Consider the following 15,737-nt stretch of genomic DNA (forward strand, 5'->3'; position numbering starts at 1 on the left):
CTGTTGTGTGAGGGATACTGTTGTGTGAGGGACACTGTTGTGCGAGTGACACTGTTGTGCGAGGGACATTGTTGTGCGAGGGACACTGTTGTGCGAGGGATACTGTTGTGTGAGGGATACTGTTGTGCGAGGAACACTGTTGTGTGAGGGACACTTGTGCGAGGGATACTATTGTGTGAGGGACACTTGTGCGAGGGATACTATTGTGTGAGGGACACCATTGTGCGAGGGATACCTTTGTCCTTGGGATGCTATTGTGTGAGGGACACCATTGTGCGAGGGTCACTGTTGTGCGAGGGACTCTGTTGTACGAGAGGCACTGTTGTGCGAGGGATACTGTTGTGCGAGGGATACTGTTGTGTGAGGGTCACTGTTGTGCAAGGGATACTGTTGTGTGAGGGGCACTGTTATGCGATGGACACTGTTGTGCGAGGGGTACTGTTGTGCAAGGGACACTGTTGTGTGAGGGATACTGTTGTGTGAGGGATACTGTTGTGTGAGGAACACTGTTGTGCGAGGGACACTTGTGCGAGTGACACTGTTGTGTGAGGACACTTGTGTAAGGGATACTGTTGTGCGAGGGACACTGTTGTGTGAGGGACACTGTTGTGCGAGGGACACTGTTGTGCTAGCGCCATGGCTGTGCGAGGGACACTGTTGTGCGAGGGGTACTGTTGTGTGAGGGATACTGTTGTGTGAGGGATACTCTTGTGCGAGGAACACTGTTGTGCGAGGTACACCGTTGTGCGAGGGACACCGTTGTGTGAGGGACACCGTTGTGTGAGGTACACCGTTGTGCGAGGGACACTTGTGCGAGGGACACTGTTGTGCGAGGAACACTGTTGTGCGAGGGACACTTGTGCGACTGACACTGTTGTGCGAGGACACTTGTGTGAGGGATACTGTTGTGCGAGGAACACTGTTGTGCGAGGGACACTTGTGCGAGTGACACTGTTGTGTGAGGACACTTGTGTGAGGGATACTGTTGTGTGAGGGATACTGTTGTGTGAGGGATACTGTTGTGTGAGGGATACTGTTGTGTGAGGGATACTGTTCTGCGAGGGACACTGTTCTGCGAGGGACACTGTTGTGCGAGGGACACTATTGTGTGAGGGACACTTGTGCGAGGGATACTATTGTGTGAGGGACACCATTGTGCGAGGGATACCTTTGTCCTTGGGATACTATTGTGTGAGGGACACCATTGTGCGAGGGTCACTGTTGTGCAAGGGACTCTGTTGTACGAGAGGCACTGTTGTGTGAGGGATACTGTTGCGCGAGGGACACTGTTGTGCGAGGGACACTGTTGTGCGAGGGACACTGTTGTGTGAGGGATACTGTTGTGCGAGAGACACTGTTGTGCGAGGGACACTGTTGTCTGAGCAATACTCTTGTGCGAGGGACACTTGTGCGAGGGACACTGTTGTGCGAGGGGCACTGTTGTGCGAGGGACACTGTTGTGGGCGGGATACCATTGTGCGAGGGATACTGTTGTCCTTGGGACACGGTTGTGTGAGGGACACTGTTGTGCGAGGGACTCTGTTTTGCAAGGGCCTCTGTTGTGCGAGGGATACAGTTGTGTAAGGGATACTGTTGTGTGAGGGACACTGTTGTGCGAGGGATACTGTTGTGCTAGGGCCACGGTTGTGCGAGGGACACTGTTGTGCGAGGGGTACTGTTGTGTGAGGGGTACTCTTGTGCGAGGAACACTGTTGTGCGAGGTACACCGTTGTGCGAGGGACACCGTTGTGCGAGGGACACTTGTGCGAGGGACACTGTTGTGCGAGGGACACTTGTGCGAGGGACACTGTTGTGCGAGTGACACTGTTGTGTGAGGACACTTGTGTGAGGGATACTGTTGTGTGAGGGACACTGTTGTGTGAGGGATACTGTTCTGCGAGGAACACTGTTGTGCGAGGGACACTGTTGTGCGAGGGACACTGTTGTGCGAGGGATACTGTTGTGCGAGAGACACTGTTGTGCAAGGGACACTGTTGTCTGAGCAATACTCTTGTGCGAGGGACACTGTTGTGCGAGGGACACTGTTGTGCGATGGATACTGTTGTGTGAGGGGCACTGTTGTGCGAGGGACACTGTTGTGGGCGGGATACCATTGTGCGAGGGATACTGTTGTCCTTGGGACACGGTTGTGTGAGGGACACTGTTGTGCGAGGGACTCTGTTTTGCAAGTGCCTCTGTTGTGCGAGGGATACAGTTGTGTAAGGGATACTGTTGTGCGAGGGACACTGTTGTGTGAGGGACACTGTTGTGCTAGGGACACGGTTGTGCTAGGGCCACGGTTGTGCGAGGGACACTGTTGTGTGAGGGATACTGTTGTGCAAGGGACACTGTTGTGTGAGGGAAACTGTTGTTTGAGGGATACTGTTGTGCGAGTGTCACTGTTGTGCAAGGGATACTGTTGTGTGAGGGGCACCGTTATGCGATGGACACTGTTGTGCGAGGGGTACTGTTGTGCAAGGGACACTGTTGTGTGAGGGATACTGTTGTGTGAGGGATACTGTTGTGCGAGAAACACTGTGCGAGGGACACTTGTGCAAGTGACACTGTTGTGCGAGTGACACTGTTGTGCGAGGGACACTGTTGTGCGAGGGGTACTGTTGTGTGAGGGATACTGTTGTGTGAGGGGTACTGTTGTTTGAGGGATACTTTTGTGTGAGGGATACTCTTGTGCGAGGAACACTGTTGTGCGAGGTACACCATTGTGCGAGGGACACCATTGCGTGAGGGACACTGTTGTGCGAGGTACACCATTGTGCGAGGGACACTGTTGTGGGAGGGTTACTCTTGTGCGAGGGACACTGTTGTGCGAGGGACACCATTGTGTGAGGGAGACTGTTGTGCAAGGGATACTGTTGTGTGAGGGACACTGTTGTGCGAGGGATACTGTTGTGTGAGGGATACTGTTGTGCAAGGGACACTGTTGTGTGAGGGACACTGTTGTTTGAGGGATACTGTTGTGCGAGTGTCACTGTTGTGCAAGGGATACTGTTGTGTGAGGGGCACCGTTATGCGATGGACACTGTTGTGCGAGGGGTACTGTTGTGCAAGGGACACTGTTGTGTGAGGGATACTGTTGTGTGAGGGATACTGTTGTGCGAGGAACACTGTTGTGCGAGGGACACTTGTGCAAGTGACACTGTTGTGCGAGTGACACTGTTGTGCGAGGGACACTGTTGGGCGAGGGACACTGTTGTGTGAGGGATACAGTTTTGCGAGGAACATTGTTGTGCAAGGGACACTTGTGCAAGTGACACTGTTGTGCGAGTGACACTGTTGTGCGAGTGACACTGTTGTGCGAGGAACACTGTTGTGCGAGAGACACTGTTGTGCGAGGGACACTGTTGTCCGAGCAATACTCTTGTGTGAGGGACACTGTTGTGCGAGGTTCACTGTTGTGTGAGGGACACTGTTGTGCGAGGGACACTGTTGTGCGAGGGACACTGTTGTGCGAGGGATACTGTTGTGCGAGGGAGACTGTTGTGTGAGGGACACTGTTGTGCGAGTAGCAGTGTTGTGCAGGGGACACTTGTGCAAGTGACACTCTTGTGCGAGTGACACTGTTGTGTGAGGAACACTGTTGTGTGAGAGAAACTGTTGTGTGAGGGACACTGTTGTCCGAGCAATACTCTTGTGTGAGGGACACTGTTGTGCGAGGGATACTGTTGTCCTTGGGACACGGTTGTGTGAGGGACACTGTTGTGCGAGGGACCCTGTTTTGCAAGGGCATCTGTTGTGCGAGGGATACAGTTGTGCGAGGGATACTGTTGTGTGAGGGACACTGTTGTGTGAGGGACACTGTTGTGCGAGGGACAGTGTTGTGTGTGAGACACCGTTGTGTGAGGGACACTGTTGTGCGAGGGACACCGTTGTGCGAGGGACACAGTTGTGCGACAGACACTGTTGTGCGAGGGACAGCGTTGTGCGAGGGACACTGTTGTGCGAGGGACACTGTTGTGCGAGGGACACTGTTGTGCGAGGGATACTGTTGTGTGAGGGACACTGTTGTGTGAGGCATACTTTTGTGCGAGGGATACTGTTGTGCGAGGGATCCCGTTGTGCGAGAGAAACCGTTGTGCAAGAGATACTGTTGTGTGAGGAAAACCCTTGTGCGAAGGACACTGTTGTGCGAGGGACACTGTTGTGCGAGAGGCACTGTTGTGTGAGCGATACTGTTGCGCGAGGGACACTGTTGTGCGAGGGACACTGTTGTGTGAGGGTTACTGTTGTGTGAGGAACACTGTTGTGCGAGGGACACTTGTGCGAGTGACACTGTTGTGTGAGGACACTTGTGTGAGGGACACTGTTGTATGAGGGATACTGTTCTGCGAGGGACACTGTTGTGTGATGGACACTTTTGTGCGAGGGACACTATTGTGCGAGGGACACTTGTGCGAGGGATACTATTGTGTGAGGTACACCATTGTGCGAGGGATACCTTTGTCCTTGGGATACTATTGTGTGAGGGACACCATTGTGCGAGGGTCACTGTTGTACGAGAGGCACTGTTGTGTGAGGGATACTGTTGCGCGAGGGACACTGTTGTGCGAGGGATACTGTTGTGCGAGAGACACTGTTGTGCGAGGGACACTGTTGTCTGAGCAATACTCTAGTGCGAGGGACACTGTTGTGCAAGGGATACTGTTGTGTGAGGGGCACTGTTGTGCGAGGGACACTGTTGTGGGTGGGATACCATTGTGCGAGGGATACTGTTGTCCTTGGGACACGGTTGTGTGAGGGACACTGTTGTGCGAGAGACTCTGTTTTGCAAGGGCCTCTGTTGTGCGAGGAATACAGTTGTGTAAGGGATACTGTTGTGCGAGGGGCACTGTTGTGTGAGGGACACTGTTGTGCGAGGAACACTGTTGTGCTAGGGCCACGGTTGTGCGAGGGACACTGTTGTGCGAGGGGTACTGTTGTGTGAGGGATACTGTTGTGTGAGGGATACTCTTGTGCGAGGAACACTGTTGTGCGAGGTACACCATTGTGCGAGGGACACCATTGTGTGAGGGACACTGTTGTGTGAGGTACACCGTTGTGCGAGGGACATTTGTGCAAGGGACACTGTTGTGCGAGGGATACTGTTGTGTGAGGGACACTGTTGTGGGAGGGTTACTCTTGTGTGAGGGACGCTGTTGTGCGAGGGACACCGTTGTGCAAGTGCCACGGTTGTGCGAGGGACACTGTTGTGCGAGGGGTATTGTTGTGTGAGGGATACTGTAGTGTGAGGGATACTGTAGTGTGAGGGATACTGTTGTGCGAGGGATACTCTTGTGCGAGGGACACTGTTGTGCGAGGTACACCATTGTGCGAGGGACACCATTGTGTGAGGGACACTGTTGTGCGAGAGATACTGTTGTGTGAGGGAGACTGGTGTGTGAGGTATACTGTTGTGTGAGGGATACTGTTGTGCAAGGGACACTGTTGTGCGAGGGACACTGTTGTTTGAGGGATACTGTTGTGCGAGGGTCACTGTTGTGCAAGGGATACTGTTGTGTGAGGGGCACTGTTATGCGATGGACACTGTTGTGCGAGGGGTACTGTTGTGGAAGGGACACTGTTGTGTGAGGGACACTGTTGTGTGAGGGACACTGTTGTGCGAGGGACACTGTTGTGTGAGGACACTGTTGTGTGAGTGATACTGTTGTGTGAGGGATACTGTTCTGCGAGGAACACTGTTCTGCAAGGGACACTGTTGTGTGATGGACACTGTTGTGCGAGGGATCCTATTGTGTGAGGGACACCATTGTGCGAGGGATACCATTGTTCTTGGGACACTATTGTGTGAGGTACACCATTGTGCGAGGCTCACTGTTGTGCGAGGGACTCTGTTGTGCGAGGGACTCTGTTGTGCGAGGGACACTGTTGTGCGAGGGACACTGTTGTGCGAGCGATACTGTTGTGCGAGGGATACTGTTGTGCGAGGGGCATTGTTGTGCGACAGACACTGTTGTGCGAGGGACACTGTTGTCCGAGCAATACTCTTGTGTGAGGGACACTGTTGTGCGAGGGACACTGTTGTGCGAGGGACACTGTTGTGGGTGGGATACCGTTGTGCGAGGGATACTGTTGTCCTTGGGACACGGTTGTGTGAGGGACACTGTTGTGCGAGGGACCCTGTTTTGCAAGGGCCTCTGTTGTGCAAGGGATACAGTTGTGCGAGGGATACTGTTGTGTGAGGGATACTGTTGTGTGAGGGACACTGTTGTGCGAGGGACAGTGTTGTGTATGAAACACCATTGTGTGAGGGACACTACTGTGCGAGGGACAACATTGTGCGAGGGACACAGTTGTGCGACAGACACTGTTGTGCGAGGGACAGCGTTGTGCGAGGGACACTGTTGTGCGAGGGATACTGTTGTGTGAGGGATACTGTTGTGTGAGGGATACTGTTGTGTGAGGGATACACTTGTGCGAGGAACACTGTTGTGCGAGGTACACCATTGTGCGAGGGACACCATTGTGTGAGGGAGACTGTTGTGCAAGGGATACTGTTGTGTGAGGGACACTGTTGTGTGAGGGATACTGTTGTGCGAGTGTCACTGTTGTGCAAGGGATACTGTTGTGTGAGGGGCACTGTTATGCGATGGACACTGTTGTGCGAGGGGTACTGTTGTGCAAGGGACACTGTTTTGTGAGGGATATTGTTGTGTGAGGGATACTGTTGTGCGAGGAACACTGTTGTGCGAGGGACACTTGTGCAAGTGACACTGTTGTACGAGTGACACTGTTGTGCGAGGGACACTGTTGTGTGAGGGACACTGTTGTCCGAGCAATAATCTTGTGTGAGGGACACTGTTGTGCGAGGGACACTGTTGTGCGAGGGACACTGTTGTGCGAGGGACACTGTTGTGGGTGCGATGCCATTGTGTGAGGGATTCTGCTATCCTTGGGACACGGTTGTGTGAGGGACACGGTTGTGTGAGGGACACTGTTGTGCGAGGGACCCTGTTTTGCAAGGGCCTCTGTTGTGCGAGGGATACAGTTGTGTGAGGGACACTGTTGTGCAAGGGGCACCATTGTGCTAGGGCCACGGTTGTGCGAGGGACACTGTTGTGCGAGGGGTACTGTTGTGTGAGGGATACTGTTGTGTGAGGGATACTGTTGTTTGAGGGATACTTTTGTGTGAGGGATACTCTTGTGCGAGGAACACTGTTGTGCGAGGTACACCATTGTGCGAGGGACACCATTGCGTGAGGGACACTGTTGTGCGAGGTACGCCATTGTGCGAGGGACACTTGTGCGAGGGACACTGTTGTGGGAGGGTTACTCTTGTGCGAGGGACACTGTTGTGCGAGGTACACCATTGTGCGAAAGTCACCATTGTGTGAGGGAGACTGTTGTGCAAGGGATACTGTTGTGTGAGGGACACTGTTGTGCGAGGGATACTGTTGTGTGAGGGATACTGTTGTGCAAGGGACACTGTTGTGTGAGGGACACTGTTGTTTGAGGGATACTGTTGTGCGAGTGTCACTGTTGTGCAAGGGATACTGTTGTGTGAGGGGCACTGTTATGCGATGGACACTGTTGTGCGAGGGGTACTGTTGTGCAAGGGACACTGTTGTGTGAGGGATACTGTTGTGTGAGGGATACTGTTGTGTGAGGGATACTGTTGTGCGAGGAACACTGTTGTGCGAGGGACACTTGTGCAAGTGACACTGTTGTGCGAGTGACACTGTTGCGCGAGGGACACTGTTGTGTGAGGGACACTGTTGTGTGAGGGATACAGTTGTGCGAGGAACACTGTTATGCAAGGGACACTTGTGCAAGTGACACTGTTGTGCGAGGAACACTGTTGTGCGAGAGACACTGTTGTGCGAGCAATACTCTTGTGTGAGGGACACTGTTGTGCGAGGTTCACTGTTGTGTGAGGGATACTGTTGTGTGAGGGACACTGTTGTGCGAGGGACACTGTTTTGCGAGGGACACAGTTGTGCGAGGGATACTGTTGTGCAAGGGATACTGTTGTGTGAGGGACACTGTTGTGCGAGGGACACTTGTGCAAGTGACACTGTTGTGCGAGTGACACTGTTGTGTGAGGAACACTGTTGTCCGAGCAATACTCTTGTGTGAGGGACACTGTTGTGCGAGGGATACTGTTGTCCTTGGGACACGGTTGTGTGAGGGACACTGTTGTGCGAGGGACCCTGTTTTGCAAGGGCATCTGTTGTGCGAGGGATACAGTTGTGCGAGGGATACTGTTGTGTGAGGGACACTGTTGTGCGAGGGACAGTGTTGTGTGTGAGACACCATTGTGTGAGGGACACTGTTGTGCGAGGGACACCATTGTGCGAGGGACACAGTTGTGCGACAGACACTGTTGTGCAAGGGACAGCGTTGTGCGAGGGACACTGTTGTGCGAGGGACACTGTTGTGTGAGGGACACTGTTGTGCGAGGGATACTGTTGTGTGAGGGACAATGTTGTGTGAGGCATACTTTTGTGCGAGGGATACTGTTGTGTGAGGGATCCCGTTGTGCGAGAGAAACCGTTGTGCAAGAGATACTGTTGTGTGAGGAAAACCCTTGTGCGAGGGACACTGTTGTGCGAGGGACACTGTTGTGCAAGAGGCACTGTTGTGTGAGCGATACTGTTGCGCGAGGGACACTGTTGTGCGAGGGACACTGTTGTGCGAGGGACACTGTTGTGTGAGGGATACTGTTGTGTGAGGGATACTGTTGTGCGAGGAACACAGTTGTGCGAGGTACACCATTGTGCGAGGGACACCATTGCGTGAGGGACACCGTTGTGCGAGGGACACTGTTGTGCGAGGGATACTGTTGTGTGAGGGACACTGTTGTGGGAGGGTTACTCTTGTGTGAGAGACACTGTTGTGCGAGGGACACCGTTGTGCAAGTGCCACGGTTGTGCGAGGGACACTGTTGTGTGAGGGGTATTGTTGTGTGAGGGATACTGTAGTGTGAGGGATACTGTAGTGTGAGGGATACTGTTGTGCGAGGGATACTCTTGTGCGAGGGACACTGTTGTGCGAGGTACACCATTGTGCGAGGGACACCATTGTGTGAGGGACACTGTTGTGCGAGAGATACTGTTGTGTGAGGGAGACTGGTGTGTGAGGTATACTGTTGTGTGAGGGATACTGTTGTGCAAGGGACACTGTTGTGCGAGGGACACTGTTGTTTGAGGGATACTGTTGTGCGAGGGTCACTGTTGTGCAAGGGATACTGTTGTGTGAGGGGCACTGTTATGCGATGGACACTGTTGTGCGAGGGGTACTGTTGTGGAAGGGACACTGTTGTGTGAGGGACACTGTTGTGTGAGGGACACTGTTGTGCGAGGGACACTGTTGTGTGAGGACACTGTTGTGTGAGTGATACTGTTGTGTGAGGGATACTGTTCTGCGAGGAACACTGTTCTGCAAGGGACACTGTTGTGTGATGGACACTGTTGTGCGAGGGATCCTATTGTGTGAGGGACACCATTGTGCGAGGGATACCATTGTTCTTGGGACACTATTGTGTGAGGTACACCATTGTGCGAGGCTCACTGTTGTGCGAGGGACTCTGTTGTGCGAGGGACTCTGTTGTGCGAGGGACACTGTTGTGCGAGGGACACTGTTGTGCGAGCGATACTGTTGTGCGAGGGATACTGTTGTCCGAGGGGCATTGTTGTGCGACAGACACTGTTGTGCGAGGGACACTGTTGTCCGAGCAATACTCTTGTGTGAGGGACACTGTTGTGCGAGGGACACTGTTGTGCGAGGGACACTGTTGTGGGTGGGATACCGTTGTGCGAGGGATACTGTTGTCCTTGGGACACGGTTGTGTGAGGGACACTGTTGTGCGAGGGACCCTGTTTTGCAAGGGCCTCTGTTGTGCAAGGGATACAGTTGTGCGAGGGATACTGTTGTGTGAGGGATACTGTTGTGTGAGGGACACTGTTGTGCGAGGGACAGTGTTGTGTATGAAACACCATTGTGTGAGGGACACTACTGTGCGAGGGACAACATTGTGCGAGGGACACAGTTGTGCGACAGACACTGTTGTGCGAGGGACAGCGTTGTGCGAGGGACACTGTTGTGCGAGGGATATTGTTGTGTGAGGGATACTGTTGTGTGAGGGATACTGTTGTGTGAGGGATACACTTGTGCGAGGAACACTGTTGTGCGAGGTACACCATTGTGCGAGGGACACCATTGTGTGAGGGAGACTGTTGTGCAAGGGATACTGTTGTGTGAGGGACACTGTTGTGTGAGGGATACTGTTGTGCAAGTGTCACTGTTGTGCAAGAGATACTGTTGTGTGAGGGGCACTGTTATGCGATGGACACTGTTGTGCGAGGGGTACTGTTGTGCAAGGGACACTGTTTTGTGAGGGATATTGTTGTGTGAGGGATATTGTTGTGCGAGGAACACTGTTGGGCGAGGGACACTTGTGCAAGTGACACTGTTGTGCGAGTGACACTGTTGTGCGAGGGACACTGTTGTGCAAGGGACACTGTTGTGTGAGGGATAGTGTTGTGTGAGGGATACTGTTGTGCGAGGAACACTGTTGTGCGAGGGACACTTGTGCAAGTGACACTGTTGTACGAGTGACACTGTTGTGCGAGGGACACTGTTGTGCGAGGGACACTGTTGTCCGAGCAATAATCTTGTGTGAGGGACACTGTTGTGCGAGGGACACTGTTGTGCGAGGGACACTGTTGTGGGTGCGATGCCATTGTGTGAGGGATTCTGCTATCCTTGGGACACGGTTGTGTGAGGGACACGGTTGTGTGAGGGACCCTGTTTTGCAAGGGCCTCTGTTGTGCGAGGGATACAGTTGTGTGAGGGACACTGTTGTGCAAGGGGCACCATTGTGCTAGGGCCACGGTTGTGCGAGGGACACTGTTGTGCGAGGGGTACTGTTGTGTGAGGGATACTGTTGTGTGAGGGATACTGTTGTTTGAGGGATACTTTTGTGTGAGGGATACTCTTGTGCGAGGAACACTGTTGTGCGAGGTACACCATTGTGCGAGGGACACCATTGCGTGAGGGACACTGTTGTGCGAGGTACGCCATTGTGCGAGGGACACTTGTGCGAGGGACACTGTTGTGGGAGGGTTACTCTTGTGCGAGGGACACTGTTGTGCGAGGTACACCATTGTGCGAAGGACAACATTGTGTGAGGGAGACTGTTGTGCAAGGGATACTGTTGTGTGAGGGACACTGTTGTGCGAGGGATACTGTTGTGTGAGGGATACTGTTGTGCAAGGGACACTGTTGTGTGAGGGACACTGTTGTTTGAGGGATACTGTTGTGCGAGTGTCACTGTTGTGCAAGGGATACTGTTGTGTGAGGGGCACTGTTATGCGATGGACACTGTTGTGCGAGGGGTACTGTTGTGCAAGGGACACTGTTGTGTGAGGGATACTGTTGTGTGAGGGATACTGTTGTGTGAGGGATACTGTTGTGCGAGGAACACTGTTGTGCGAGGGACACTTGTGCAAGTGACACTGTTGTGCGAGTGACACTGTTGCGCGAGGGACACTGTTGTGTGAGGGACACTGTTGTGTGAGGGATACAGTTGTGCGAGGAACACTGTTATGCAAGGGACACTTGTGCAAGTGACACTGTTGTGCGAGGAACACTGTTGTGCGAGAGACACTGTTGTGCGAGCAATACTCTTGTGTGAGGGACACTGTTGTGCGAGGCTCACTGTTGTGTGAGGGATACTGTTGTGTGAGGGACACTGTTGTGCGAGGGACACTGTTGTGCGAGGGACACAGTTGTGCGAGGGATACTGTTGTGCAAGGGATACTGTTGTGTGAGGGACACTGTTGTGCGAGGGACACTTGTGCAAGTGACACTGTTGTGCGAGTGACACTGTTGTGTGAGGAACACTGTTGTGTGAGAGACACTGTTGTGTGAGGGACACTGTTGTCCGAGCAATACTCTTGTGTGAGGGACACTGTTGTGCGAGGGATACTGTTGTCCTTGGGACACGGTTGTGTGAGGGACACTGTTGTGCGAGGGACCCTGTTTTGCAAGGGCATCTGTTGTGCGAGGGATACAGTTGTGCGAGGGATACTGTTGTGTGAGGGACACTGTTGTGCGAGGGACAGTGTTGTGTGTGAGACACCATTGTGTGAGGGACACTGTTGTGCGAGGGACACCATTGTGCGAGGGACACAGTTGTGCGACAGACACTGTTGTGCAAGGGACAGCGTTGTGCGAGGGACACTGTTGTGCGAGGGACACTGTTGTGTGAGGGACACTGTTGTGCGAGGGATACTGTTGTGTGAGGGACAATGTTGTGTGAGGCATACTTTTGTGCGAGGGATACTGTTGTGTGAGGGATCCCGTTGTGCGAGAGAAACCGTTGTGCAAGAGATACTGTTGAGTGAGGAAAACCCTTGTGCGAGGGACACTGTTGTGCGAGGGACACTGTTGTGCAAGAGGCACTGTTGTGTGAGCGATACTGTTGCGCGAGGGACACTGTTGTGCGAGGGACACTGTTGTGCGAGGGACACTGTTGTGCGAGGTACACTGTTGTGTGAGGGATACTGTTGTGTGAGGGATACTGTTGTGCGAGGAACACAGTTGTGCGAGGTACACCATTGTGCGAGGGACACCATTGCATGAGGGACACCGTTGTGCGAGGGACACTGTTGTGCGAGGGATACTGTTGTGTGAGGGACACTGTTGTGGGAGGGTTACTCTTGTGTGAGAGACACTGTTGTGCGAGGGACACCATTGTGCAAGTGCCACGGTTGTGCGAGGGACACTGTTGTGTGAGGGGTATTGTTGTGTGAGGGATACTGTTGTGTCAGGGATACTGTTGTGTGAGGGATACTCTTGTGCGAGGAACACTGTTGTGCGAGGTACACCATTGTGCGAGGGACACCATTGCGTGAGGGGCACTGTTGTGCGAGGTACACCATTGTGCGAGGGACACTTGTGCGAGGGACACTGTTGTGGGAGGGTTACTCTTGTGCGAGGGACACTGTTGTGCGAGGTACACCATTGTGCGAGGGACACCATTGTGTGAGGGAGACTGTTGTGCAAGGGATACTGTTGTGTGAGGGACACTGTTGTGCGAGGGATACTGTTGTGTGAGGGATACTGTTGTGCAAGGGACACTGTTGTGTGAGGGACACTGTTGTTTGAGGGATACTGTTGTGCGAGTGTCACTGTTGTGCAAGGGATACTGTTGTGTGAGGGGCACTGTTATGCGATGGACACTGTTGTGCGAGGGGTACTGTTGTGCAAGGGATACTGTTGTGTGAGGGGTACTGTTGTGCGAGGAACACTGTTGTGCGAGGGACACTTGTGCAAGTGACACTGTTGTGCGAGTGACACTGTTGTGCGAGGGACACTGTTGTGTGAGGGACACTGTTGTGTGAGGGATACAGTTGTGCGAGGAACACTGTTGTGCAAGGGACACTTGTGCAAGTGACACTGTTGTGCGAGGAACACTGTTGTGCGAGAGACACTGTTGTGCGAGCAATACTCTTGTGTGAGGGACACTGTTGTGCGAGGTTCACTGTTGTGTGAGGGATACTGTTGTGTGAGGGACACTGTTGTGCGAGGGACACTGTTGTGCGAGGGACACAGTTGTGCGAGGGATACTGTTGTGCAAGGGAGACTGTTGTGTGAGGGACACTGTTGTGCGAGGGACACTTGTGCAAGTGACACTGTTGTGCGAGTGACACTGTTGTGTGAGGAACACTGTTGTGCGAGAGACACTGTTGTGTGAGGGACACTGTTGTCCGAGCAATACTCTTGTGTGAGGGACACTGTTGTGCGAGGAACACTGTTGTGCGAGGGACACTTGTGGAAGTGACACTGTTGTGCGAGTGACACTGTTGTGCGAGGGACACTGTTGTGTGAGGGACACTGTTGTGTGAGGGATACAGTTGTGCAAGGAACACTGTTGTGCAAGGGACACTTGTGCAAGTGACACTGTTGTGCGAGGAACACTGTTGTGCGAGAGACACTGTTGTGCAAGCAATACTCTTGTGTGAGGGATACTGTTGTGCGAGGTTCACTGTTGTGTGAGGGATACTGTTGTGTGAGGGACACTGTTGTGTGAGGGACACTGTTGTGCGAGGGACACTGTTGTGCGTGGGACACAGTTGTGCGAGGGATACTGTTGTGCAAGGGAGACTGTTGTGTGAGGGACACTGTTGTGCGAGGGACACTTGTGCAAGTGACACTGTTGTGCGAGTGACACTGTTGTGTGAGGAACACTGTTGTGCGAGAGACACTGTTGTGTGAGGGACACTGTTGTCCGAGCAATACTCTTGTGTGAGGGACACTGTTGTGCGAGGGATACTGTTGTCCTTGGGACACGGTTGTGTGAGGGACACTGTTGTGCGAGGGACCCTTTTTTGCCAGGGCGTCTGTTGTGCGAGGGATACAGTTGTGCGAGGGATACTGTTGTGTGAGGGACACTGTTGTGTGAGGGACACTGTTGTGCGAGGGACAGTGTTGTGTGTGAGACACCATTGTGTGAGGGACACTGTTGTGCGAGGGACACCGTTGTGCGAGGGACACAGTTGTGCGACAGACACTGTTGTGCAAGGGACAGCGTTGTGCGAGGGACACTGTTGTGCGAGGGACACTGTTGTGCGAGGGACACTGTTGTGCGAGGGATACTGTTGTGCGAGGGACACTGTTGTGTGAGGCATACTTTTGTGCGAGGGATACTGTTGTGCGAGGGATCCCGTTGTGCGAGGGAAACCGTTGTGCAAGAGATACTGTTGTGTGAGGAAAACCCTTGTGCGAGGGACACTGTTGTGCGAGGGATAATGTTGTGCGAGAGGCACTGTTGTGTGAGCGATATTGTTGCGCGAGGGACACTGTTGTGCGAGGGACACTGTTGTGCGAGGGACACTGTTGTGTGAGGGATACTGTTGTGTGAGGGATACTGTTGTGCGAGGAACACTGTTGTGCGAGGTACACCATTGTGCGAGGGACACCATTGCGTGAGGGACACTGTTGTGCGAGGGACACTGTTGTGCGAGGGATACTATTGTGTGAGGGACACTGTTGTGGGAGGGTTACTCTTGTGTGAGAGACACTGTTGTGCGAGGGACACCGTTGTGCAAGTGCCACGGTTGTGCGAGGGACACTGTTGTGTGAGGGGTATTGTTGTGTGAGGGATACTGTTGTGTCAGGGATACTGTTGTGTGAGGGATACTCTTGTGCGAGGAACACTGTTGTGCGAGGTACACCATTGTGCGAGGGACACCATTGCGTGAGGGGCACTGTTGTGCGAGGTACACCATTGTGCGAGGGACACTTGTGCGAGGGACACTGTTGTGGGAGGGTTACTCTTGTGCGAGGGACACTGTTGTGCGAGGGACACCATTGTGTGAGGGAGACTGTTGTGCAAGGGATACTGTTGTGTGAGGGACACTGTTGTGCGAGGGATACTGTTGTGTGAGGGATACTGTTGTGCAAGGGACACTGTTGTGTGAGGGACACTGTTGTTTGAGGGATACTGTTGTGCGAGTGTCACTGTTGTGCAAGGGATACTGTTGTGTGAGGGGCACTGTTATGCGATGGACACTGTTGTGCGAGGGGTACTGTTGTGCAAGGGATACTGTTGTGTGAGGGGTACTGTTGTGCGAGGAACACTGTTGTGCGAGGGACACTTGTGCAAGTGACACTGTTGTGCGAGTGACACTGTTGTGCGAGGGACACTGTTGTGTGAGGGACACTGTTGTGCGAGGGATACAGTTGTGCGAGGAACACTGTTGTGCAAGGGACACTTG

This window comes from Somniosus microcephalus, chromosome 24 (assembly GCF_052327205.1).
Source record: "Somniosus microcephalus isolate GS21.2 chromosome 24, FLI_Smic_1.0, whole genome shotgun sequence".
NCBI lineage: Eukaryota > Metazoa > Chordata > Chondrichthyes > Squaliformes > Somniosidae > Somniosus > Somniosus microcephalus.